Source organism: Pyxicephalus adspersus, chromosome 5 (genome assembly GCF_032062135.1).
Source record: "Pyxicephalus adspersus chromosome 5, UCB_Pads_2.0, whole genome shotgun sequence".
Taxonomy (NCBI): domain Eukaryota; kingdom Metazoa; phylum Chordata; class Amphibia; order Anura; family Pyxicephalidae; genus Pyxicephalus; species Pyxicephalus adspersus.
In genome coordinates this window covers 76441955-76462560 of record NC_092862.1, presented here as the reverse complement: position 1 = coordinate 76462560, position 20606 = coordinate 76441955, and the positions used below count along the sequence as shown (strand labels likewise).

The window sequence follows — 20606 nt, the reverse complement described above, 5'->3', positions numbered from 1 at the left end:
TAAGTGAGGCCCATGTCTATGATTTTCTTTGACATCATTTGTGTTTATGAATGAGAGACTGCAGAGACTTTGTTGAGGACCCCTTCATTCCACTTTACGCTAGCTTCATTATTGTGTAAAACCGTTTCACTGCCTTATATTGTCTGCAGTGTTCCAGTCCTATATCTAATCTCAGTTGCAGTGGCTTTAGTGTTTTTTTTTACTATGCCACTTGTAACTGTCTTTTAACATATACACTAGCAAGTACTTTTGGGTTGACATACATGGACATTTTAGGTATTGCGTGTGCTAATCTTGAATGGAAAAGGGATTTCTAAAAGTTAGAAGCACACATAATCACAAAGATATTTTAACCTGTGTAGATTTCCAGTGACTCCTTTACTATTTCCCTTTTACACAGAGGAAAATGAGCCATGCATGTACTGCTAAATAATGCCAGCACAGTCACATTGTGGTGGGTCCCAACGCTTGACAGATGTCATCACCATAAAGTGTTGAGATATATGGCATTCAGTGACTGCTTTTAGTTGATGTGATTTCAATGAATAACCAGGATTTTTTTGAATGGAAGGCTTACATGAAATCTTTCATTTTAAAAGCGTTCAGCATTTCTGTTTTTTTTTTGAGAACACAAAATAGCTCTTTAAATATTCTGGAAACCAATTCATATATAATGTGCATATGCTGTATGCCACTTTTACATGCCTTTGTAAGGTTTAACCCATACACAGTTTATGTTCACTACACACTGTATTAAAATGAATGATGTATGTACCTGTTATGGACAATCAAAGCTTTTATACCCTAAATTGGGAACATACTAATTTTAAGACACACTTTTTTAAAGGGTGTATGCAGAAAGCATATACTTGCAGTTATTCTTTTCATCTTTGTTGTAGAACAATATTTTTTTACAGTTTTAATTTCAATTAATGCAATTAGTTGAAAGAGATTTACATTTGTCAAAAATGATCTGACCTTTGTTTATATTTTATTTTTAGTCTTTCAAATTGTCAATGACTTTGGAGTTTTCCATGCTAATATTTGCAGAATAAAATTCTTTCTAGCATTTAAACTAAATGAAGCATTTAAAGCTTCAATGTAAGCAACCATCCTTCAAAGAAAATCCTAATAGCATTCCATCTGCTACAGATTTTTACAGCTATTGTTTTATTGCATATAGGGCCCAGACCTTAGGGCAGAGAAAATAGTCAGCCACTGATTTGTCTATATAGGCAGCAGTGGGCATGAATAAATAATGACATAGTTCCATTTATGAAGGATCGCATTACAAACACTTAGCACTTAGTCATTAATTCCTGTAAGAAGTCTTTGCTCAATTAGATAACTACTATGAGAATACTTTGTTTTCATAAGCTGACAGTGCTTTTAGATGATCAATAAAATTGTCTTCAAAAGAAATCTAGTCTTTCTAGATCTCTCCACGATATGTTTTCTAGCACTGATGATATTTCTTATGGAATCCTTATATTTCAGTGCTGAATCATATTCTGTTTGTTTAGCTGTATAACAAGTTATGCACAAATAGGTTTTAAGTGTTTATTCTCAAGGTAGGGATCTCTGAACTGTACAAGTGCAATTGATAACAAGACCATTCAGTTTCCCTAGGCATTCATATTATAATGTAGAGTTGAATATCAGATTTAAAAAGTTAATTATATATTTGTCAAGGCAATCCATGTTGAAGAGGTAAGCTGAATGGATTTATTGTACTGTAATTTAGCAATGGTGAGGCATCCAGTTGGCACAATCAAAGCTGTTACTTCTTTTTGCCAATACAACATCACAGTAGTATGGGCTCTGGAAAATACCTAGTTAAAGATGCAGTTCCTGTTCTTTCTCCATTTCAAATACATAAGAACAATATTGCATAATTTATATTTCTTTTTACTTAATATCAGTCAAAAAAAATATCTGTGACTTTTCAAAAAATGTATCCCTGACCACAAAATAGAAATCACAAATAGATCTTGGGATGTAACTTCAGCCATATTAGATGAAACAAATTTGTCTGAGAGGGGTCTATTCCATGTCTGAAAAGTGATTTGTAAGAAGTATGTTCTTTCCACTATATTCATCATTTTTCTCCTCTCTGAAAAACTGCTTTGCTTGCTGGCTCAAGAGCTGAAAAGCAAAGGCTACATTTCTGCTCATTGATTGACACACTTTAGCCAGCTTAATTCTGGCAGACAAGGGGAAGCTCTTCTTCAGTACACGGACACAGGTTCAGAATTGCAGGGGCTCATAAGGAGGAAGATGAGTCTCTCAATAGCCCTGCCTAAACCTTTTAACTATGGAACTTTAATTCTGCTATAGGAAATTGCCAGCAGAAGTTTTGTTTTCTTTTATACAGATAGCAATATACTTTCTATGTGGACAGAATGTTGAAAAGGGAAATATTTTGTGCTGCCCTTCCTGAAGGTCTACAGGTGTATAATGGGACTGAAAATAGGGTATACAGTGTACCTACCACTGCCAAGGAATCCATCAATAATGTAATATAGGGTCCTTTGATTTCTGGTTACATCTATATCTTCCATTACCATTCTGATGGCGGTGGTGTGGGTGGTGATTATCTTGCTTTTGCTGATATAGTAACCAGCCTTGTAGGTCCATAATGCAGTTGTAAATTCTTCCAGTTGCCTTCTAATCAATAGATCCAGTCAATGGAAGCCTCTGCTACATTACTGTATACAAATAATACAACACCATTGTTTTGTGAGGTATTTGATTTAAGTACTAAGCCTTGCAGAACCTGAAAGAGCAAACTGGTATTGCTATATACAGTATATTATACTCTAACATTTTTTAGATCATTACCGTGTGAATTTTGTAGTTCAGAAAACGGCAAGGAAGTACAAGTATCTCTCCCCAATACATCTTTCCTCAAAAAGAATATGACAAATTAAAAGGTAGGTAAATGTATTAGCATCAACATAAAGATGAAATTTACATTTTAATCCTTTAGTTAAACCTCCGGTGAGTTTTATTTAACAAGTAACAATATTTTACTTTGGGTTATTTGAATTATTGTCATTTCTCTATGTTCATAGGATGTTCATAGGTTTTCTTTCCATCTGATAAAGTGCTGGCAAAATATTGAGACCCATGCAGTAACTTTTTTTTCTTTTAACAATAAAAAAATTACAAATAAACTAACTAAAAAACATATTGAGAGCTTGAATAAAATATAGATGTTAAAGGCCAAGACTTTCAATTTATTATTTCACTATGTAGGTGTTTGACAGTATAAATTTAAATAAGTATAAATAGTATTAAACTGTAAAATCCAATGCTCCAAAATATGCATGCCCATTAATAAAATTCCAGAATCTACATAGTATTCAATTAAATACTGTTACCCTTTTAAATTGATAACTATAAATATTAGGTTGGATTATTCTTTAAAGGAAGGGTGAAGGGAAGGTAAGGGAAAAACAGAAGGCTTTTGAATTGGCACCTAATTACATTGCTTAAAAAAATGCAAACTTTATTTTAATATTATGATAATATAAAACGAGATGAAACAAATATTAAAATTGTTAAGTTGTATGCAAAAAGTGCATATGAATATATCAGTTAAACAAAGACCAGCTTGTGTATTGGTATATTATTACCATAAATTTTTACATTTTTACACAAATATTATCTTATTGATTCCTAAACAAAAGAATTGTATTGTGGAGTTAAGAAATTCGTTTCCACTTTGCTTTAACAGACTTTTAATAATGCCTCTAACTGTTGTAAACATACACTTACACTTTGGTTTGAACTCTGCCAATGGTTGATAGTGTAGGCAAGGAACTTTCAGCAGCATGAATCTTCTTAAAATCAAATGAGATTAGTTGTGTTCAGAAAAGCGCCCTATATAAAGAAAAATGATTGTATGAACCGAATATATTAATAGGCGCTAATTGGTACCAGAGTGAAAATGCACACTTACATCCAAATATTTTGTTTTTACACAAGGTCCCCTTGTTGGTATGAAATCCCCCAGCAAAGGAAAATGACACCAGTAAAGATTCTTTAGGTGTGATATGACCTGGAGAGCGGATATTCAAAAATATAGCAGTCGCTAATTAATAGAGCACCCTATAGGGAAAAGACAGAAGAGATATTTGCATATGTTGAGGGTTTATTTTACTGGTAATACTCAATTAATACCAAAAATTGGTCCCAAAGCAAGAAAAAATATTTTCATAAGTCACTTACGTAAAGTCTTCTATCTATAAATATTAGATTGACCATACATAGATCCTATACAGGGGTATCTGATTTATTAAATAGATGCCCACCCTTTGGTGTCAGCAGTTAGCTAGCGCCCCATAGCTCAATAAAGATTATACAGTTGTGACAAAGCATGTTTTGTGTACACATCTCCACTGGTTTCAAATAATGCTACCATGCCTCTTGTTACATTGACAGTAAATAATTAGTATATAAAAAGATATTGAAAAAACAAGCCAGAACCTTAATTCTTACACATAATAAAAAAAAAATTATGCCAGGTGCTATGTACTGATAAATATGCAATAAAATGCAGTGATCAAACTCATGAGTTGGTCTCTATGTAATAAATAAGCCCAAATTTTTGACGAATATTAAGTAAAAGGTATTCATAATTTTATAATGCATAAATTACAGCACCCAGTTTTGTTTTTTACCGACAGTATACACAATTGACTAGTAGATTACATTTAAAACATATACAATCTGTTTATAGAATATACTTCCTTTGTCATCTGCTAATGAAGAGCCTTTGCCTGGTGTAACACAATGATTTATTTTTAGGAGTGATGAGGCTTTATCACAAGTATGTTTAAATTCCTGCTAAGTGGATACTAGTTATAAATATCTTTCTCCAGATAAGGTGTTATATTACTTTCAGTTGCTGAGGGCGCAATATGTAGATGTTTTTGCACATGATTTGAGAAAAATCCTATTTTGTAATTTGCTTGCATGTAACCCACTTCATTTGACAGGATGCATGCCTATAGCTTCATATTTGCATTGAATTAACACTATGATACTGTTTACATTAACCTTCAGTGTAGAGTGGTTTAATAAATCCCTAGAATTGTTATTAAATCAGACATGACATCCCACAATCATAAATGAGGTCATGGAAATAAACTAAGACTTTTCTGCTATATATATATAGTATATAACGGACAGAAAATGGGTGTAAGTTATGGGTTTCAATTACATTTTCCAGTAGCTGTTAATTATGCTTCAATGACTCACATTACAAATTCTGTGATATAACATCTCCTTTCTTCTCTGGTACCATCCTCAATGCTCAGAAATCCATAGTGACATAGCCTAGAGACACACATTTCCACAACCTTTGTTTGACAGAATATATTTATATATATATATATATATATATATATATATATATATATATATATATATATATATAAATATATAGATTTATATTTAGGATATTTAGAGTAACAAAAGGACACTGAAGCAGCAATCTTAATGTGACGTCATAAACTGTATTTTTGTTCTGGTTTCCACCTAATTTGCTCTGTAAGGCAAGATTGTATACTAAATAGTCTTTTTTTTCTAATTTCAGTTAGAAAGTAGTTGTTTACTTTTTTAAGCAGGACACATAAAGCAATTGGGGAGTATAACATCAGATGGACGTCATATCACTGTTGCTGAACACGAGCTTTCATAGTAATCCGCAGTCACAGGAGATCTCAAATAAAGTTCTTTTATGTAATTATGTCTTTATACTGATATTTGAATACCACTCCAGTTCTATGTTTTATAAATGTAAGCCCTGGATGAAGAAGTAATTCTTCACTGTGAAAATGTGGAATAGGTTTCCTCAGTAAGTAGTTTTACCATCTACTATAGATTGTTGCTAGATAATTTTCTAGAAGCGCATTATAAAAATGGGTATTAATGCTTTAATGTAGTAGTATAAAATGAAATGTACTACACAGCCACTATACCAATGGTCAGTGGTGTAGTGGGGCAGGCACGGGTGGGAACGCCGTTCCCTCACCTTTTTCGGGAATGGGCACGCGTGCCCACTCTTTTTTTGCAAAGAATTATTTGGTGACAGTGTGCGGGTTGTGTTCAGATAGACAACCCACCCACCCCCCTGAGCCTGCAATTCCATATGAGAGAAATGGTCCGCAGCTCTGGCCAGTCTCTCTTGGGGTCAATGGAAGGACCCCGCTGGGGGCCATGTCCTCCATATGGAACTGCAGCCTTAGGGCGGTGGGCGGATTGTGTTTCTGGACACAGGTCTGAGCCTGCGATGGGAGAGTGGGAGGGTTCAGGTATCATGGTGTCACTCTGGGGGAAGTTTCTACCTCTTTGAGTGACACATGGGGTGTAGTGGGGTGGGCACGTTTTCATACCAATGAAGCACATGGATAGTACCCTGCCCCCTCTTCTTTTTTTATGACTACACCCCTGACAATGGCTGATGAAATAGTTAATGGCGCTCAGTTAATTGGAATGTATTGGGTTAGGCTGGCTGTAGGGGCTTTTCTGGACTTTTTAATAACTGAGTATATTGTTTGGTGGGTATTGGACTGATATGTCCACCATGATGTCAGCACATGTGGTCCCTACACCCACTGGGCAGCAAGAAACAGCAGAGGTACAGCTAAATTGGGCACAAAGCACACATCAGCCTGGACCTAAGAGGGCAACATTATGTTAACAAGAGACAAGTGCAGAGCCCAACCAGGATGACTGACTAATAAAAATAAGCCATCTTGTCTCTTTTCGCTAGTAGACTCTAGACCCAATTATAGCTGTGCACATAAAACAGACAGCATGCTGATTTCAATTGTATATTTTAGTTTTATTGAGAACATAATTAATAATTATTTAGCAGCAATAAAAGGAATGTAGCCTGTACAAAAGGACTGCATCTTTCATACAAACCTAGGGCAAGGAAACTTCTAGCCCTGGCTAGAACTACTTTGATTGTTAGGTAGAAAAAAAGGTCCCCATGGTTGCATATAACCACATTGGCAGAGAAAACCATTTTGCATGAAATATTTCATGACTTTCTGTCTTGGTGACCATTCTAGATGAAAAGTATAAGGATGCATCCCAGCAGGACATAGCATAGATTCTAATGTGTCCTGACTGTACTAAAAATGTGTTTATTGCAGTCTGTACTCCCAAATGAAGATATCTTCCTTCATCTCTTGTCTTGGTGTCCACCATTACTGTGAGAACCCTACTCTATCTAAAAATAACCCAGAGCTTTGCAGAATAAATGCAGAAATTAAACTAAACTCTAGGTATAGAGGAGAAACAAAAATAAAAGCAAACTGAAATGAACAGTCAAAACTTTATTAAGTGTAGCTTGACAACAAATATCGTAACTATAGCATTAGAAAAAGCAAACCTTATAAGGTCCTTAACATGACCATGGCATGCTGTAGCCACACTTCTCTAACAACCAAACATTTACTTTACTGCTGCAAGACTGCAAGGCATCCTTAGACTACCTACACACGTGCAATAATTGTCCTTAGAAAGCGAACAACTAACGACAGATCAATGATTTTTTTGAACTGTGACAATATGATTGTTCAAATATAATCCATCAATAATGTACACACACTAGATACAATCGTTTGAACGATGCAGGAACTGACATATACAGGAGAAAGTGTACCATCCACGATCACTACACACAGTGGATAGCGAGCGCGATCGTTGCCCAAACTGATAGGCCATGATGCTCGTTTGTTTTCAGCGACATTCTTCGTTCATCTGCGTCCTTGTTTTTGTTAATGATTATCGATCCAACGGTTGGTAATCGTTCATTTCCAACGACAAATATTACACGTGTGTACAAGACACGTGTCGTCCTTGCGTAACAACCATGCAAACTTCACATACATGATCAATGCAATGCATATTTAACAATTTATTTTCACTACTATCAGCAATGCAACCTGTATAATGGACACCTAGCCTCTGGCGTGAAGCATTTGCTGCTGTGTAATTATATGTAGTAGATGGGTGAACATGCTGCCTCCCCTTCTGTTGACTCATTTATTGTATCCTGATTTCCTGACTTCCCCCCAGCAGCATACTGTCTTGTAAACATGGCCTCTTCTTACTGCAGATTGCATTGCTAATGAAACCACTCCTAGTTCTCCACCCCCCATAAACAAACAATACGCAGCACCAGGCAAGCAGCTGTCATCACAAAAGCAAAACTGACAATCGGATGCCTTTAAAAGCCAGAAAGAGCACATGGTCAGTGTTTGCATGGTAAGAGTCTTTTATTCTCTCTTCTGCCTATATGTGGAAATGGCACCACTGTGCTGTCCTTGTTTGCAGATAAATGTACAGTAAAGTCATTATACTTCTGAGAAGCACATTACAGCTTCTTCTGCCCTTCATTTAGGTGCTGATACTTTCTTAATTTTATTGAGAAAAAAATCAATATTTTAAATTATTTTTTTACAACTATTTAATATAAAAATATACTGAGCTGCTGTATGTAAAAAGTAAGCTGCTGATGGGTGAAGTAGCTTGTCCAGGCTGTGATGAGAGCAGACATATTATCCAACAATGTGTGGATTCCACTATATGTCTTTCTGAGAGATTAGAATATGAAGCATGCTGGCTGGGTGTAGTGTTCTATGGGATTAGGACATCACATTCCCAGCCCTGACAGAGCCTTTGTTCATTATATTTATAGCTGCTTCTGGTCATTGTTGAGCAGAGGAGATTGCCCTGCCCTCTGGCCCTTTCCTAAGAAGATTTTGGGCAGAAGCTCCTCTCATGTGGCACTAATTGAAATGATTGGTGGAGGGGGTGTTGTGAGCTCACTGTGCCTGACTCAGGCTTATCTGCCAGGGGCTAAGCAAGAGGAGAAAAAAAAAGCAAAGCTTTGCCTCATCCCAGGGAGGCTCAGGGCTTGTGGCCATCTGTCCTCACATACAGGGACCGCACTCACTGTCACCGTGCAGGAGAAGCAGCATTGTTCAGGAACTCTGGCTGAGGTTAGTGAACTGAATATAGCTCTGCTATCTGTCTATGAATATCCAGGCTGGCAGCTCCTATCAATAATCCTAAACACTTGCATGAGACTTTTATTTTCATCTAATATCATTACTATAGCTATTGCTTTCTTGGTGCATATGGAGTAGCTCTTTATGGTAGTGATAGGGTTAACACAGGATGTGTACAAAGTTATTTACATGTGATGGTGTTGGCAATCCTTGCTTGTGCTATTTATCTGCTGTATAAATGTGTAAATGAAGCACTGACATCCCTCTGTGCTGGGTGCTTAATCAGGATGCTGTGTATATAAAACAATGTACAAAGTCTCTCTTCTCTGGCAATCCCTACATCTGGAACACCTGCTCTGTTTTCTGGATAAATAGGGTTTAGCTGCTGCTAGGTGCACAGATCATTTACCTAAAAATTTAACTTTCTCCATGCAAAGCTGTTCTGTCTGCAGGTTTGTGGCACTGAACTGGTTAATGCCCTTGGATCCAGCACTGCTAGCTTACTACAGTCACATTTTTATGAATGGGTTAGAAGCATGTGGTGTTCACATCACAGCATAGCATTTTTTTATGGATTCATTTATGTTTTTTTTTAGTATACGCACTTCTTATCTTTTTTTTTTTCTATTACAATTTGCACATGGCATACCTTTGTTGCCCTTGTTTTGAATCTGTATATAGGAAAAAAATGAATTGCACTTTTAATTGCATTAATATTGCTAATGAATTGTCCGATGCTTTCAGCATCATTTTAGGCCAAATGCATTGTAATCAAAAACAAGTTTTGATTTAACAACTACCTTTAACAGTAATGGCGCTTTGTTTTTAGGTTTTTTTGGCGTATTGTTTTATGTGATTTTGTAAAAGAATTATAATTGTATTCCTCATTTCTATTTTTACCTGTTTTAAATTATTGCAAATTACTTTGCCGAGATGAATATGTATTATTATTAATAAATATGGAGCATACATTTTCGGATGCATGATGTATGATGGCGTATGACCATTTTACTCCAGAATTCAATATAAGCACAGAAAGGTCAGCACACTACATGTCTCCTAGGGCCTACTGGTTTTCTAAATTAACAAAGGCATATCATTCAGTAAGTAAAGACAGTTAAAAGGTAAATTACATATGTGCTGTGCTTTCATGGCTATTTGTGCGTCAGGAACTTTTGTAGTGCATGCATCTTCTGCAAATGTATAAAAATGTATTTCATGCACATTACAAAAAGTGCCTGAGAAACATTCAGTGAGACACAAAGGTTCTTGGGTCACAGGCTAGATCTGGTCACAGATGTGAATAGTCTTAATTGAGAGATGGACATTTGGCTGCTTTGTTTTGCAAATAAGGATGACATTGTTAGCTGAAACATCAGCTAATGGGTTTGAATTTTTGCTCTTTCACTTGTAATGAAAGGCGTTCTTGTACTTAGATAGTTTTCCTGTATACAATGAATATTTTGTGAATTCCTAAAAGTTGAACAGCTGCAACATTGGTATATTTTATTGGTTTTTTATCTAGTCCTCTCTTTAAATTAAAAAAAAGCACATTCTTGTCTACATGTTTTATTTTTGAGTGTAGATATGTTATGTTATGTACACACAAACAAATAAATATATATGTATAATACAAATATATACATTGCCACACATCATGCTGGATTTATTATAGTGCAAATAGTGTAACTAAGGACTTTTTAAAGAGCTGCGTAATATGTCAGAGTTATATAAATACAGGATAATAATAATAATACACACTGTTTGTAATGTAATAGAGTATTAGGACTCTTCAAGTGCAGAAGTGGTATAAATGCATATTGTGACTTTTTGTGATATGCGGTCTCCCTCAAATTATATTGATTAGCATACCAAGCATTTGGGCTGACATCCCCACGGTTGGCAAACCACATAAATATAGCCCCCCACAGTGCTAACGATAGTCCATTTATTCTTTAGTAATGAACAAGGTGTTTGCATGAAACTTTTCTGTCCCCGTGGGAGCCAAAAAGCTGGAATCTCTGACCCCGAGTCTTGATCTGTTCATCCAAAGAAAGCAATCCTATATATTATAAGTGTACTATCAAGAATCCTTTATTCAATATTAGGCAGCTTTGGACTGCCTTTCAAATAGTTAACAAGAAATAAGTTACGCTAATTATATTTTTGTTACCCTGAAAAGCTTGCATGCATTTTTCAGTCTTCCATGCTCCCTATGAAGCCCCATGTGAGCAGACATGGGCAGGGGCTCATGTAGCCTAGAGATTTGTGCCAGCCTTGGGACCTACCTGTAGATTTGGTCTGTAGTTGGCAGGTTCTGCCAGGCCCTGTACTGTTCTCAAGAAAGATTAGTACAGTTATAATCGCCATAGAGCAATTTGAAGGGAAATTAAATTAAACATTTTCATTGATTTACACAGTACATTAGTTAGTTTTGAAATGGTAATGTTTGATCCACATCTTTTAGCCACTAATTGTTTGGTTGTTTGGGAATTTTATTGTGGTCTCCAAGCAGCTCCAGGGCATGTTACATATTTACAGTTCTGGCCTTGGGATATCTTTGAATTTCCCAAGAAGAGCTGTCCATAGTTAATTTTTGTATTCTCTGAGCAGCCTTCTCGGGCTACTACAGTACAACTATTCACAATTAAGGGGCCTAAAATTGGTGATGATAAATATAAATGCTCCAAAATTCAGATCCTATCAGACATCCTTAGAATTTTTTTTCTTGAGGGAAGAGAATTTAATAATCTGGTTTTCCCAAGTTCATTTCCACTATTGCCTGTAAATAAGGCTGGCATCAAGCGTGTTCATGTAGGCATAAATCATCAAGTGATAGAAATATAAATATTAATGCACCTACTGATCTTTTAGCAATCCATCTTTTGCAGCAAGTAAAGGTTCATGTTTTGTTTTGAAAGGTTTTGAAAGGTAAATGTTTTCATAGATTAACCCTTAGACAGTTAATTTTTATCTCTTGGGTATTTTAGCCATGTACTAGAACATACCTGTGCATTTAAAATAACTTGCTTCTACCGAAATCCACAACAAAATGCTGCTTCTGGAATCGTAAGTGAACCATTACTTTGTAAAACTTTACAGGAACTTATACTTTAGAAAAGAGATTTCAAAGCCCTATCATGAATGACAATCTCAGGGTATCCCAGTACTTCTGTTAGTTAGGTGCTCTTACCTGGTTTGTCAGGCTCCTACCTGCCTACGTCATATAGCACTGCCTGACAAGGTGGGTAAAAGCTGCGGAATGACAGTATGTCATTGCATAGTAGGCCTAAATAACTTTTTTTTGTTTTTTTTATACAATTAAGAGGCAATGCTGTAAATCTGCAGGTCATTGCCGCCTCTAACAAGGAAGTGACTGGCAGGTTAAACATCATGTATAACACAATTTTGCAAACACATGCACAAAACAAAAACGGCACATATACCAATTAGTTAATTATTCAATAAATTGATGAATGTTATACCAATATTGTATGATAGCCTGCAATGGCTGTGTTTATAGCCATTCTTGTGTGAACATATGATAATTGTGTATGGTGCTGTACGTACAACATAACATAAAAGATAGAGAAATTTGGAAAATGAAAACACAGATAATGGAAAAGAGATTGATGTTTCTGTTCTGAGTATTTCTATTGAGAGTCTGTTTTTTTCAGTTCTTGACAGACGAAAAATTAATGAACAGAAAGGCTAAAACCTTTTCCACTGGTTTGAATATATTGGGCTGCCATAATGACATGTTCAAGTATGTGTATTGACTTTTGTCAATACTCGGCCTACACAGGCATGGCACAGGCCTAGAAATGTGAGCATTACATGACGGGTTACCGACACATTTGTTTGTATGCCTTTTCATCATTATTGACAGGTGGCATATTATTTCAGGTAAAGAAAAAAAAAACAAGAAAACGGAATCTCACTTTTCCATCTCCTATCTATTTTGACAACAATCATTTGTGCAGCTTGTCTGGATCATTTGTGAAAGATGAACCAATTAGTCTTGTTGAACCTCTGGTGTAAACATGCATGCCAGCTTTTCCAATCTACTTCCTTTAAAAACGTTATAAACTATTCCTTCTTCTAGCTTAGTATACCCAATCCATTTCCAGGGTTTATTAGGGTCCAAGGGTTTGTGCACCATTGTGTCAAAGGCCCAGCGTTTAGAGCATTTAGGATTCAACCTCAAAGATTCTATACCCTTATACAATTCTGGGCTAAATGGTTCAGTACACATTGCATTATTTGTTCTTTACTAAAATTAGTATGATTTATATGAGTATGCAAAATTAGGTATAATCTTCCACATTCACTGCCAATCTGTAGTTGATCTAGGCAACCCTACCAGACAACATAACCATATCTTGTGCCCTTCTGTAAATTATGCTGCAGTTTGGCAGGACCCAGCTCAAGCTATAGCTCAACAATTAGGAACCAGTGCAACATCATGATCTTATCATTCATCCACTTATACATCCTGTAACCATGTTATAAGTAATAAAAATTTCATTAGCTGAGAGTGCTTTCCCACCCCCTCATTGTCTAAGTGCTGCTGCAGAGGATCACTGGAGCCTGATATTAAAACAGATTTCTGTATTTAGACAACTTGTAAAAATACATTTATTTCCTAAATAATACATCATCAGATACATTTTAAATTTGCTATTTGGTCTTAAGGGTTCATCTTACATTTGGTCTAAATCATGGGTTTGGGTCAAGAGTATGTAAGACCAACATATCAAGAAAGTTATTGGGGGGTGTAAGTTTACTAGTTTTGGGAAATGATTTAAAACTGTTAAGAAAGGATTAAATACTTTCTATACTAACCTTCTACTCCCTATATTTACATTAAAATTGGATTTAAAATGACCTTGACATGAATATAGATTCCCTGTAAAAATGAATTGCCTTTTGGTAGCAAATAGTGTTACAGGCTGCTATTTCTACTGCCATATATATAAATAAATAAATAAACAAATAAATTTAAATATATATATATATATATATATATTTTTTTTTTAAATATATTATTGCTTAAGGTATAACTTCTTTTCACATAGATATTATAAGTAGTATTGCATTAGCTTGCCATGACACACCAGACACAATGTAAACACAAGCGACACAACCTGCTGTGCTAAGTACACTAAGTCATGTGAGCACATACCACTGCAAGGATCTGTAGGATAAATTTGGTAAACGCTGTCAAGGAATTTACTTGTTCAAGGGCATTCAAACAAACCAACTATTACATGCATCTAGAGACAACTGCTGTAATAAAGTTCTAGCCAAAAAACATCAAAATATATCCAAATAAGAATGTTTGTAGAATGGTAATTCTAGTATTAACCAGGGGTCATTCTTGTTTAAAGGAAATATATATTTAAACTAGTATAATTTAGTAATCCGTTTAAATTATTCTTACTGTTTGTAACTTGTAATACAACAAAGACTTCTTTTCAGGTTTTCTAAATTTTTCTCAATTTCACAAAGATAAACTACCAGGATAAGAATCCTTATTTTCAGAAAATGGCAGTCATTTGGGGTTTGAAAATTACAGTCACATGGCTGAAAAAATATATTATTATCCTCCTGTAAAGCTTTGTGAAATTAGCCTTGTGTTTGTTTAGAGGTTTTAATATTACGCATGTAATGCTTAATTCCAAGTCTAATGTTTCAATAAAAAAAACTGACATACATGTGAATTCAAACTCAAGTGGACTATGCTTAATGGATTGGCATTATCAGAAGGCTGTCTTTTATGTCCTATTTGTTGTTCCTTCTATTCATCTAAAGCAGAGGTAACAGGAGTCAGCAATGGGAAGTGCACAAGTTAAAGAAACAGCTACATTTTTGGAACATTCAGTAGATGCTTCCCTTTCTGACCTCTGATTACCTTCATGTAATGCATCACTTTATTAGAATATATTAAGATTTACATTTGGATTTTTATTAAATATTTCTGAATAGGAGAGAAATTATTTTTTTTATAAAGATTTGCACCTTACTTATGAAAAAAAAATCCTAAAACTCTTAAGTATAATTGATAACATGATACAAATGATCACAAAATTACATTATTGATTTAGGCTTTATTTTTCTTTGGGGCTAGAAGATTATACAGCCGGTCCTTGAGTACTTTAAGCATGTGGAGGACAGTGCATCAAATTACAAAGCAGCCCAGCCGATTCTGTCTGTTGAGCAGTTTAGGAAATCAGGTCTGGAACGACTCCTTTACTTCACAAGTAAATGCTGAATAATACAAGCCAATTTCAAAAAGATGCTACGAGAGTTTTATAACTGTATGCTTCTATTAACACATAGTATTAATTATTTTCAATGTTCAGCAGATTTTTAATCTTTTGGCTGTAAGAACCATTTAGAAAAATAGTTCTGTTTTATTATGGCTTGTGATGCTTTTCGTTCAGTCATTCCTAATGTTTGCTAAGTATCAGCTGAAGGAAAATGGGTCGCTTGGGTTTTAGCATTAAGCAGCAAATCCGTAGTAACTGGGATTTAACAGAGATGCAAAGGTTTATTCACTACATTTAGTTAATGAAGGTTGGTGATAGGAAGCGTGTGTATGCATTTATGCATGTGTGTGATCATACCCAGTTACAGGCAATACAGTGGTGAAAATCAGGCCATTCAGAAAGCATCTGCCATGTAAATGATACATGTCACATAAGCAAAGGTTAGATCTGTGATGAATATAAAACTGTGCATTAAATATGTGCAATAAAATGACAGACCCCTTTATTAGGTTTATTTTGTAAGTTTAAATACTAATGACAATATATTTATTTATTTAAAGTAGATTTTTTTTGATGGAATGTCAGAAGGAATATATTCTCTTGAAGGAATATCAGAATATTGTTTAAAAAATTTAGTAAATATATATTATTATTATTATTTGTAACTTCAACATCAACTATATCCATGGGGTTTTATATTTGAGATATATTTATTTTCCTGGGGGGTTGAACTTGATGGACATATGTCTTTTTTCAATGTAACCTGTAACAATGTAACTTCACTATTGTATATACAGCATATGTTGGCTTTTTGTGAAACCCAACATAATTGTATGTCATGATTTTTTATTTCAAATGTAAAAATGAGATATACACATAAATTCCAGGTCATTTCTGCGGTGATAATACTAACTTGAGAACATCTGATATGAAGCATACCATACAGACTGATAGTTACACATTTCTATGATTAAGCTTCTTTTTATGCTAGCCATGGCAAGCTCTTTACTCTTTTAGAGAATGAGAGACAAGCACCCTGTGTGACAGAAGGTTGAGGTGCTGCCCAGATGACAGTTTGCTAAATCTGACTGAATGGATTATATGAAACCTAGATTAAAGTGTGACTGTAGAGTCTTTTCAAAGTGCAGATTTTAAAGCAAACCTGTGAGCTGACAGCACAAGCTGTCAGCAGTTATCTATTCAGGCCTTGTCCCAGCAGCACCTGCAGGAGCTGTCCTCTATACATCCTGGTATGGAGAATAGACATGCCCTCTGCCCCCATCCTACAATACAAGGCCTACTGCCTGAAGGACTTCTCAATACATGTCAGTTAAGGCATTTTGTCAACCCAGAAATTTACTTTAAGCATTTGTTTTCTAAATGTATTTGATAAATGTTGCATGAAACCATGGTGCTTTTTAAATAAAAGATAATAATACATAGATGAAAGTAATAATAATAATAAATCCTATTTTCTGATACTTTCCTGAATGTATATTACAAAGTGTGCCATCCAGTGGCTACCTCTATGTACAGCAGTGTATGCAGTAATCCAACTAAACAACTGCTGAGATAAACACAGGGTCACATATTACCTCTCTGCAGCCTGGTAGACACAAACTAAAAAAATAGATGTAATGAAGGGAGCATAAAAATGTAATGAGCAAATATAGCTTCTCTGTGTTCTCTGTATATACAGACAATAGGTCTAGTGAATGGGCTTTAACACTATATGAGTAAGATATTATATATTTCCATCATTACATTTAAAACAGCATAGATTAGATTATATCGGAACTGTAAACTGAATACGTTTCTGTCTTTAGCACAGATTTAATGTTATAGTGATACACTGATTGATTTTTTGTGTTGCCTGGGGTCACTCAATAAATCAGTCAATAAAGCTAGCCACACACAGGCAGACTGTGCATCAGAAGTGATTTGTCAGCGCTTTAAAATGGACGGATTTGAGCCATGCACGGTGAAGAATCCAGGGTCTTGTGGCCAGCAGGATGCAGTGTCCAGTTGGTCTATTTTCTGGCAATTACAAAGAGCTGAGTGTTCAACAATGGAAATAACTATGCGGTGTTTCCAGCAGGACCGCAGACCCCAACACTTCCAGGTCAAGGATAGCTGGTTGTCAGTTTCTAGGCAACATATTTTAGGAGTTCCCCTTCCCAAACATACCCTGGAAGTTTCACCATGCATGACTGCAATGACACTGCAACTCCTGACTTCATCTGTGAATGTAACACTTTTTATATTTTTATTAATAACAAAGCTGTATAGATGTTAATGGCTGTGCACTCTCTGCATGATTTACTGTAGTTTTTTGGAATCCCAAATCCTGGTATAGAGGTGCAATCTTTTCTACCCATAATATTCTGTGTTTTCCATTTATAGTGAATTTGTTTAGACTGCTTAATAGGATTCTGTGAGTGCAGAAGCTACATATGTCTCCTTTGAAAACATTCTCACCCTATTAACGAACATAATAAATTATTTTGTTCCAATATCTGCAAGGCCACATTCAAGGCCAGTTATAGGTCGGGCAATTTCCCAGGGCCCCCTTCTTCGCTAGAGCCTTAATTGATACAATGGCAGTGATTCAGGCAGCCCCCACTTCTTTTTTGCCCAGTGCCCCATTTTGTCTATAACTGTCCCTGACCCTATTAGACATCGTAGGGCTGTTCCTACCATAGACATGAAAGCTTGGTAAATGTAGTCTATAGTGTGTAGACCATAAGGAACCATTTTTCGTTATTCATGCAATCATTTCCAATTGATAAATGAGGTGTGCATTCAACATTTTAATCTTAATGTAAACGTTTTGGAATTGGATTCATTTTTCTTTAAATGAATACAAGACAGATCACATGACAACGTAACACTGATTTCGAGCAGCATTTTTATACTAAGGGTATAAACGCACCTATTGTATGGACCATAAATATGCCATAAATGTATTTAAAAAGGAGGTTTGTAATGACATATTAAACTGCTTGAATGTTTTGTTGATTTAGGTGTAGCAGTAACAAATTAATTCATTAATTAATTATAGACTGAAGTAACAAACCAAGATTTCATATAGGTATTGATCTTGGTGCTGTTTGATTACCAACTTTATTAAAGTTTTATAAAAAAAGGGCACATGTCTAGTGCAGTTACTAATTTCAGCTTCTGGCACAATCAATACAAAAGAGAGATGAGTGGAGCTTTCAAATAATTGTAAAGCATTTTTTGCTTACAGTAGGAAAATATTTTTCATTATGGCAGCAGAAATTCCACCAGAATGGTTTTATTTGTTCAGTATTCCAATGCTGTAGAGAGTCTCACAGGGGATTCACCTCTGTCTGGAACTCAAAGCAACAGGTGGTGAATATGGTCAGCTCCTGCTCTCCCAATATTTCCTGACCAAAAACATTAAACAAGATAACACTTATGGTAATATTTAGAAAAATAGAGACAAATAGAGTTTTACTTTAAATGTTGTTTTGCTTGTTTTTAACTGATTTTCTGTATTGCCCTGAGCAGGTAAGTTGTCCAATGGACATCTCTACTAACTCATCAGTATAAAAAACATACGTACCTTCCTACAAAATACAATAGCCCTGATTTATTAAAGCTCTACGAGGTTGGAGGGGATACACTTTCATCAGTGAAGCTGGGTGATCCAGCAAACCTGAAATAGATTTCCTAAAAGTCAATAGCTGTTAGCAAACATTTTCAATTCTGACCCAGATCCTTTCCAGGTTGGTTGCATCACCCAGCTTCACTGATGAAAGTGTAACCTCTCCAGCCTTGGAGAGCTTTGGCTAATGTTCATGTTCAAAATAATTATCAGAATGTCGATGGTGGGATAGGAGGAACCACCAAAAACACTTCAGTTGTAAGTCATTTAACATCTTCAAGAACATGTTCCAAGAATCCTCACAGTGAGAGCTATAAATATTTTATTCTATACCTTTTAACTAATGCTAACCTTTCAATGCAATTTAACCCAGTCTTAAGCTTTGGCTTTCAATTAAGGGGCACAGCAGACGAGAGAATAAGGAATTCTTACACCTAACATTTTAACATAACACCAAGTAAAGGTTAATAATCCTTTTGTACTTGATATTTACATTTATTGAGATCTGCTGCTTTTTTTCCTATACTGAACATTGCATTTTTGACTGATTTGGAGCAGGCATGCTTTCTTATTCTGTGACTATGCAGAATATTCTTGTTTTTGTCAGTTGCATAGTTTGGTTAAATACATACGCTTGTTTTGTTTCTCAGTTTATGTAGTATTTCTGCTATATAACCATTAATTTTATAATATTGCTGATGCGTTATTTTGTCAAGTAAGTTCCAATTTAAAGGTGCACGCAGTAATAAACCAAAAGTATTCCCATGCTATTGGATTAAGGTAGCGCCCTCCATGGTTCCTCCAGGCTATAAGTATTAAATAGATTTATTTTTCTGTAACTGTCTGGTTGTCCACTTCTACTTTATTATATAAATATTAGTTATGCAATAATTTGATTACATACCATTAATTATATAAAAATAACAGTATATTAAAGAGAGCTGCTGGTCTTGTTACAGTTAAAAAAAAAATAAACAGTGTCTATTAGTTACCATGAAGTCAACACTGTGAAAGACAAGACCGGCACTGTATTATAATAATGCATGGAATGCGGCTTCACTAGTGAGATTGTTACATCTTGTTTTTGACAGGAAGGAGCTACTAGGGTTTTAGACAGAGTCCACTGTAACAATAGGGATTCCCTCGGATTATCCATGGATTTGGTTCTGCTGAAATATAATTTCTTTTTATAGCTCCCGAACATAAGGTCACCCTCACCCTCTTCCTTTTAACTCCTACCTCTACGTTAGCATGTACGTTAGCCACAAGTCTATTTATAACTGGCCAGAAGACAGAGCAGTTTTCAAAGGAATTGTTCTCTGGAAGCCACATGAGTGATTTTAACGTGTCCGATTAAGTTACAGCAGGGACAGATGGATGGGGTTTTAACAGAGAACAAGAACCCATCCAAACGTGTCCCACTGCACAATCTTTTCTATGGTGGTCAGAATTCTCTAAGGATCCATTAAGCAGAAAAAAATGAATTAGATTTTTATGGTGTCTTTTTCCTAGTGAACTAGCATTGCTTGTAAGTCTTGAATAATTAAAGTAATGCCATTCTTATGTCAAACAGCATATGGTCATTGCTGGGAAATTTCAAACACCATAAGCTTTGTAAAAATCTAATTTGTGTGCCTATTTAAACTTCCAACGCCAAATATATAGTAAGCG

The 20606-nt window shown here is 35.3% G+C and overlaps 1 protein-coding gene across 10 annotated transcripts in view; it reads left to right on the top strand.

Annotated features, from left to right (window-relative positions):
* Window positions 1-20606, top strand: part of LOC140331146 (poly(rC)-binding protein 3-like) — a 430678-nt gene that overhangs the window by 302228 nt on the left and 107844 nt on the right. Inside the window, exon 1 of one of the 10 annotated variants that reach the window (XM_072411903.1) lies at window positions 8173-8286. The exons of 7 other annotated variants lie outside the window; for them this stretch is intronic. The gene's annotated coding sequence lies outside the window, so the exon portion shown is untranslated. Of the gene's footprint in view, window positions 1-8172; window positions 8287-8757; window positions 9024-20606 lie in introns of those variants that run through there. 2 more of the 10 variants (XM_072411906.1, XM_072411902.1) reach the window with 2 other exon arrangements.